Raw genomic sequence first — 7,747 nt, forward strand, 5'->3', positions numbered from 1 at the left:
AAATAAGTAAAAAAGTATAATTAGATCTATCTCGAATTTTTGAGAACCCTTTGAGAAGGCGCTCAAGGGGTTCTCAAATAAAATATAAAAGTAAAAACGTTCATTTCATGAACGTTTTTTTTTATGTAATCATTTAGGTGTTAATGTAAACGAACCATAACTATGTAAACCTATTCCTAATAGATTGATACCAAAATAACAAATCCAAATTATAAGAAATCCTATCGAAGCTATAAGTGCAGAATTCGTACCCTTCCAATTTGGATTTGTTCTACTATGTAAATAAATTGCGAATATGGTCCAAGTAATAAATGCCCAAGTTTCCTTAGGATCCCAATTCCAATAGGATCCCCAGGCCTCATTAGCCCATACTGCTCCACAAAGAATACCTATGGTTAAAAGGGTAAATCCTAGGCTAATGATACGATAACTCCAAGAATCCAAACGCTCCGTTAATTGATATTTGTAATAATTTGGAAATGAAGGGACAGGGGCGCTTTTTAAAGCACTTCTTTTTGCATAAAAAAATGCAATCTCACTAAAGAAAAATGTTTTATTTAAAACATTTTTTTTCTTTTTAGAAAAGAAATGGAAATTATTTCGAAATCTAATGATTAGAATAGCGGCAGATAATAAGGATCCGCACAAAAGAGTTGCATAACTTAATAACATCATACTGACATGCATCATTAACCACTGAGATTGTAGAGCAGGTACTAGTATCGTGGATTGATGCATTTCAGTTAAAAGACCCGACGTGGCAAAGCCTTGCGTTAAAATAGTACTTGGCGTAGTTATTGTGCTTAAATCATTTTTAGAGTTCTGTATTTTAGGAATGGTATGAAGAATATACAGAGCCCATGAAAGGAAGATCAATGACTCATATAAATTACTTAATGGAAAATGTCCCGAAGAAACCCAACGAGAAACTAAGAATCCTGTTATAGAGAAAAAAGTAACTATCATTCCTTTTTCTGACGAATCACGTAATCTCCCAAGTTCACGAACTAATAAGGTTATCAAATGAATCGTAATCACAATTGAAATCGTTGAGAAAGAGATATGAGTTAGTATATGTTCTAAAGTTGCAAATAGCATAAGGGGAAGGTCCCATTACAAAATTGTAAATTTCGAATTGATTTCTAATCTATTGTATTCCTTTTCAAGAATGCCGCCACTCGGATTCGAACCGAGATGCTTGAGCACTGCTTCCTAAGAGCAGCGTGTCTACCAATTTCACCATGGCGGCTAACTTCAAATAATAGGTAACTTAAAAGAATAATAGCTATTATCTCGGGAATCGTCGATATTGGGAAAGTCCATAAAATTTAGGAACATTAGAGTTTTCATTAAAATGGACTTCGTTTGGTAGTATCGTTTCCATTTTTTTTTTACAATAAACTCTTGCTTTGCCCAATAGAAACACTGGTTGAAAGAGTTGGAACTTCTTTTTTCTAACTTGCAATTATAGATATAGAACTAATTTTTTCTAATTAATTTATCGTTTAAATTTTGAAAATTCTTTCAATACAATGAAAAAAATCCAAAAGGGTTTCTATTTAATGATGAAATTAAAATGGATAAATAGAAAAGGCTTTTTGGATTTTTGAAAAATTTCTAGAATGAAAGTCTTTATGCTCTTATTAATAAGATTTACTAACCTTATGATTTTGGATAAGATAGGTGGAAGTTGTAAGTCCTATTGTAAGAATACTCCACTTTTCATAATTTTCATAATAAAATATGAGCATTCTATTATGAAAATTATGAAAAGTTCATTGATAGGAAAAGAATACTTAGCACACAGTATACCAAACAAAACTTTTTTTTATTGTATATATAAGAGGGGTTTGTTATAAGAATATTGTACCGAAGTAATTCGACACATAAAAGTACATTCAAAGAAGAATCCAAATTATTAAATAATTGGAATTCTTTTTTGAAAAATCAATTCATATTATTCCAAAATCTTATTATTTGTTTGTTTGTTGCCCAGAAAAACCCTTTGGTTTTGGATGCTCATTACCACTGGAAAATGATCTTGATTTTACTAAAGAATAAGATTGTACTATGGAAAAATAAGTCTTTTTCTTCCAAATATTTTTACGAATACGCTTTTTTGACATTGAAGTACGTTTTTTTGGAACTGCCATTCAAAAAGGAAATTACTTTTTTCTAGTTGTATGTGAAAGACATCTATTGCTGCAAATCAATCCTTCTTTCTTGTTTTTATTAGTATTTATACTTAGATACTGAAAGATACTGAAATTGTGAATTATTTTTTACTTCATTTTGTCTAATGCGGATAAGACAAGAATTTTTAAACATTTTTTCTGTATATATTTTATACTTTGTTTTAATAATATAGAATATATAGAAGGGTTTCCCATTTATATCTATTTATATATCAAGTATACTCCATATATAGATATATGGTATGGAAGCCTATCCCCCGGGGGGATAAAAAGAAGGGAAAATTCAAATAGTTAATTAAGCTCAGAATGATATTGTATTGTATTCCATAAAGGAAAGGAATTCTAATCAAAACAAAAAATACTGAGTCTCTTAAACAAGACATTCTAAAACTTAGGTAATTTATAGTCATAAGGACTATTCGATAATTTCTTATAAACATAGATTTTCATTGGAATTCACTCAATCAGTTATGGAACAAGAGAGCTGTTTCATCTTTGTTTTAAAGAAATATAAAAATGAATAGAAAGTAAAAAGTAAAACGATTCCTTTTTTTTTTTTTGTAAATATCTTTATTTAGATAATAACTAGGTAACGAAGTTATTTGATTAACTTTTTGAATTTAACCAACTAAACCCATTCTTCATTTTTTATTATTTCAATGAGATAAATTTTTAAAAAATGAAGAATTCCAGTATTTTTTCTTATTCTTTTTATTTATTCTTTCAGAAAGAGATAAGAGTTGGTTTGGTGAATCGGAAACAATTTTATAGAAAAATTGAAGTAAAAATCGCAATTTCTTTTCTTATGGAACATACATATCAATATGCATGGGTAATCCCTCTTCTCCCACTTCCAGTTATTATGTCAATGGGATTTGGCCTTATTCTTATTCCGACAGCAACAAAAAATCTTCGTCGCATATGGGCTTTTCCTAGTGTTTTACTCTTAAGTATAGCTATGGTATTCTCAGTTCAACTGTCTATTCAACAAATAAATGGAAGTTCTATCTATCAATATCTATGGTCTTGGACCGTCAATAATGATTTTTCTTTAGAATTTGGATACTTGATTGACCCACTTACTTCTATTATGTTAATACTAATTACTACTGTAGGAATCCTGGTTCTTATTTATAGTGATGGTTATATGTCTCACGATGAAGGATATTTGAGATTTTTTGTTTATATAAGTTTTTTCAATACTTCTATGTTGGGATTGGTTACTAGCTCCAATTTGATACAAATTTATTTTTTTTGGGAACTCGTGGGAATGTGTTCTTATTTATTGATAGGCTTTTGGTTTACACGACCAATCGCAGCGAGTGCTTGTCAAAAAGCTTTTGTAACTAATCGTGTAGGGGATTTTGGTCTATTATTAGGAATTTTAGGTTTTTTTTGGATAACAGGTAGTTTAGAGTTTAGGGATTTGTTCCAAATCGCTAATAACTGGATTCCTAATAATGGAATTAACTCTTTACTTACTACTTTGTGTGCTTTTTTATTATTCCTTGGTGCAGTTGCGAAATCCGCACAATTCCCTCTTCACGTATGGTTACCCGATGCTATGGAAGGACCCACTCCTATTTCGGCTCTTATACACGCAGCAACTATGGTTGCTGCGGGAATTTTTCTTCTAGCTCGACTTCTTCCTCTTTTCATATCTTTACCTTTGATAATGAGTTTTATTTCTTTAGTAGGTACAATAACACTATTCTTAGGAGCTACTTTAGCTCTTGCTCAGAGAGATATTAAAAGAAGCTTAGCCTATTCTACAATGTCTCAATTGGGTTATATGATGTTAGCTCTAGGTATAGGTTCTTATCAAGCTGCTTTATTCCATTTGATCACTCATGCTTATTCAAAAGCTTTATTGTTCTTGGGATCTGGATCCGTTATTCATTCAATGGAACCTCTTGTTGGGTATTCACCAGATAAAAGTCAAAATATGGTTCTTATGGGCGGTTTAAGAAAATACATTCCAATCACAAGAACTACTTTTTTATGGGGTACACTTTCTCTTTGTGGTATTCCACCTCTTGCTTGCTTCTGGTCCAAAGATGAAATCCTTAGTAATAGTTGGTTGTATTCGCCCTTTTTTGGAATAATAGCTTCCTTTACTGCAGGATTAACTGCCTTTTATATGTTTCGGATATATTTACTTACATTTGGTGGGTATTTGCGTGTTCATTTTCAAAATTACAGTAGCACTAAAGAGAGTTCCTTGTATTCAATATCCTTATGGGGAAAAAGGATACCCAAAGGAGTGAATAGGGATTTCGTTTTATCAACAACGAAGAGTGGAGTTTCTTTTTTTTCACAAAATATACCCAAAATTCAAGGTAATACAAGAAATAGGATAGGATCCTTTACTACGTCTTTTGGGGCTAAAAACACTTTTGCCTATCCGCATGAAACGGGAAATACTATGTTATTTCCTCTTCTTATATTACTACTTTTCACTTTGTTCATTGGATTCATAGGAATCTCTTTTGATAATGGAGGAATGGATAATGGAATAGCAGAGTTAACCATATTATCAAAGTGGTTAACTCCCTCAAAAAACTTTACCCAGGAAAGTTCTAATTCTTTTGTAAATTCATATGAATTTATTACTAATGCAATTTCTTCTGTAACTCTAGCTATCTTTGGTTTATTCATAGCATATATCTTCTATGGATCTGCTTATTCTTTTTTTCAGAATTTGGATTTAATAAACTCTTTTGTAAAAAGAAATCCTAAAAAAGAATTTTTGGATCAAGTAAAAAAAAATATATACAGTTGGTCATATAATCGTGGTTATATAGATATTTTCTATACTAGGGTCTTTACCCTCGGTATAAGAGGGTTAACCGAACTAACGGAGTTTTTTGATAAGGGTGTTATTGATGGAATTACCAATGGAGTGGGTCTTGCTAGTTTTTGTATAGGAGAAGAAATTAAATATGTAGGGGGAGGTCGAATCTCGTCTTATTTATTCTTTTTTTTATGTTATGTATCTGTGTTTTTATTCTTTTTTCTTTCTTAAGTTAAGGAATTCAAGTCTCTTGCAAAAATAACTATCCTACCCCTTTCTACAATCTCTCTATAATCCCACCTTGTTACATAAGGTAAGTATTGTATAATCGTTCGGTTTTCCGCGATTTTTTCCATTCCTCTGTGTAAATACCCTAATATGGGTTCACAATCAATAACATCCTCACCATCAAGAGTAACGATCAGTCGAAGAACACCATGCATTGATGGGTGTTGAGGGCCCATATTGACTATCATGAGATCTTTTTTTGTAAGCGGTAGACTCATATCCTTTCTTCCTTAATTCATTATTCCATGAAAATGGATTATTCCATGAATTCCTCAAAGTGAGGCTCATCAAAATGAAAAATCTAAGACTACTATAAAGACTACTAAAAAAATAATAAAACAAGAAAAAAATTTGAAGGATTAAATTACTGCTCCCGAATATTCAACTGACCGATTAATTTCTTATAACGTACTCTATTTTTCTTTGCCAAATAAGCCAGCAAACGTCGACGTTTTCCCAAAAGTCTTCGTAGACCTCTTTCCGATGAAAAATCTTTTTTGTGTAATTCCAAATGTGAAGCAAGTCTCCGTATCTTATTGGTGAAACTGAATACTTGAAATTCAACAGAACCCCTGTTTTCTTCTTTTTCTTCTTTAACCATAAATCCTAAAATTTTTCTACCTCCTTTCTTTTTCATGTATTTTTCTGATCAGGAAAAATAAAAAATTATGTCAGTTATTTTGAAGTTATTCTAATCTCGTACACACACAAATTTGCAATTATTCATCTACTACTGGAATTTGGATTTTTTTTATCGATGCAAATTGGATTTGGATAGAAGGGTACATTCTTTCTACTATTTTAGATAGAAGAAATGTTTCTTCTATCTAAATATAGTAGAAAGAATTTTGCTGATTTATTTATTGCTATATGCAATTTATGGAATTGATACACCATTTAATTGATATCATTTAGCAAAATGAAACACAGCATAGGCATCCATCTTTTGGCTCGAGAATTTCACGGGATAGAGATATGGTATAAGAAATAGACTATTAAGTAACTCTAAATGAATTGTGGATACATCTGTATCCTTAACATACTGAAACGATTGCCATTATTCGTATCAAACCAATAGCGATTCATACAAGCTAAATCTTCTAATCAATGGTGGGCCAATAATGAATTTTTTTGCATATGTATTAAGACGCTTGGCCTGATTTCGAAATTGTCCAGAGTTTTATATGTTGTTTTCATTGCAAAATGATGGGTCTCCTTCCATAACTTTCCAATTACGAGTACGAGAATTGAAAGACATAAATATTCTAAATTCTCTACGGCGTCTAGTAGATAGATAGAATATTTTCAGGAACAAGAAAATCAGAAGAATCTTTCTCTCTATTCACTATCATTCCGCGTCTTCGACTTCTATTAGTTTCTTTTCTTCTTTAATGCAATAGCTATAGTTTGATATAAGAATCCATTTCTCAAAGTAATGGAAACCATTCTCTTATAGGAAATGGTTCGAAAATCGCTATTCCACCTTTTAGGTATCGTGAAAAGTGATACCTGTGAAGATCGTGCATTTCAGTCAAATTCAGATCCGTTTTTCGAGTCCATGATATAATATAACCAAATTGGATAGATCTTCCACCTGTTTAGCTAAGAAAGAATAGATACAGAGGTGGATAATAGATCGATATGAAGATCATGAGCTGCCCCATAATGAAACCGCCAGTAGTCGCAAATATCTCCTTCTTCCCTAATCCAAGATTGGAGAAAGAAGATCTAAGAGGGACCTATGGAGAATGTAGTCAGAAATCCATAATAGAGTCTGACCACAACGACCGAATTAATTATCCTCATCGAGAAACTTAGACTACTAAATAGAAAAGATTTGAAAATCATGGCATGGGTCTCCTTTTTTTCTTTCTTTAGAGTTTTCTATATGCACAATTTCTCGATGTTTCGATGAGAATTTCTTGACTTTCCATATATAGAAAGAGATAGACTATAAATGACATCTCTTATGTCAATAAGACCAAAGGGATGGATATTAAATGATAGGAAGTGCTAGGAAGTGAAATAGAATGAAATAGAGCCACTTTGGGCTTCCCTATGAAATGAGGCATGGAACGGAGCCACTACGAAGAAATTATGGGAGTTACGAAAGAAGCTTCGGACTCATATTGTTCATGGGTTGAGAGCGGGAGTTGAACTCTAGGAGGTCGAATCCCCCCTTGTTCCTCAGTAGCTCAGTGGTAGAGCGGTCGGCTGTTAACTGACTGGTCGTAGGTTCGAATCCTACTTGGGGAGATTTTATTCATTCTTTAATGTAAGAATTTTAATGTAAGAATAAAGAATTGAATTAAAGGGCTTGCTTTGACCCTTAGGAGTAGGTAACCCGTTCGCTATCCTTGTTTCTATTTCTATTGCATTCTATCTCATCGTATCACATTCTGTTCTACGATTCCACTTCGACAAAAGGAAAGAGCATACCTAAGTTCAATAGCTTTACGTCCGCTATCCC

The 7,747-nt window shown here is 32.1% G+C and overlaps 2 non-coding genes across 2 annotated transcripts; one reads left to right on the top strand and one right to left on the bottom strand.

The window, feature by feature from the left end:
- Positions 1–1,169: 1,169 nt before the first annotated feature.
- On the bottom strand, positions 1,170–1,249 carry TRNAL-UAG. The gene has a single exon. It is a non-coding gene; the product is annotated as a tRNA-Leu (tRNA).
- Positions 1,250–7,461: 6,212 nt separating this feature from the next.
- TRNAN-GUU lies at positions 7,462–7,533 on the top strand. Its single transcript has one exon. It is a non-coding gene; the product is annotated as a tRNA-Asn (tRNA).
- The last annotated feature ends 214 nt before the right edge of the window (positions 7,534–7,747 follow it).

This window comes from Hordeum vulgare, unplaced genomic scaffold (genome assembly GCF_904849725.1).
Source record: "Hordeum vulgare subsp. vulgare unplaced genomic scaffold, MorexV3_pseudomolecules_assembly, whole genome shotgun sequence".
Lineage (NCBI taxonomy): Eukaryota > Viridiplantae > Streptophyta > Magnoliopsida > Poales > Poaceae > Hordeum > Hordeum vulgare.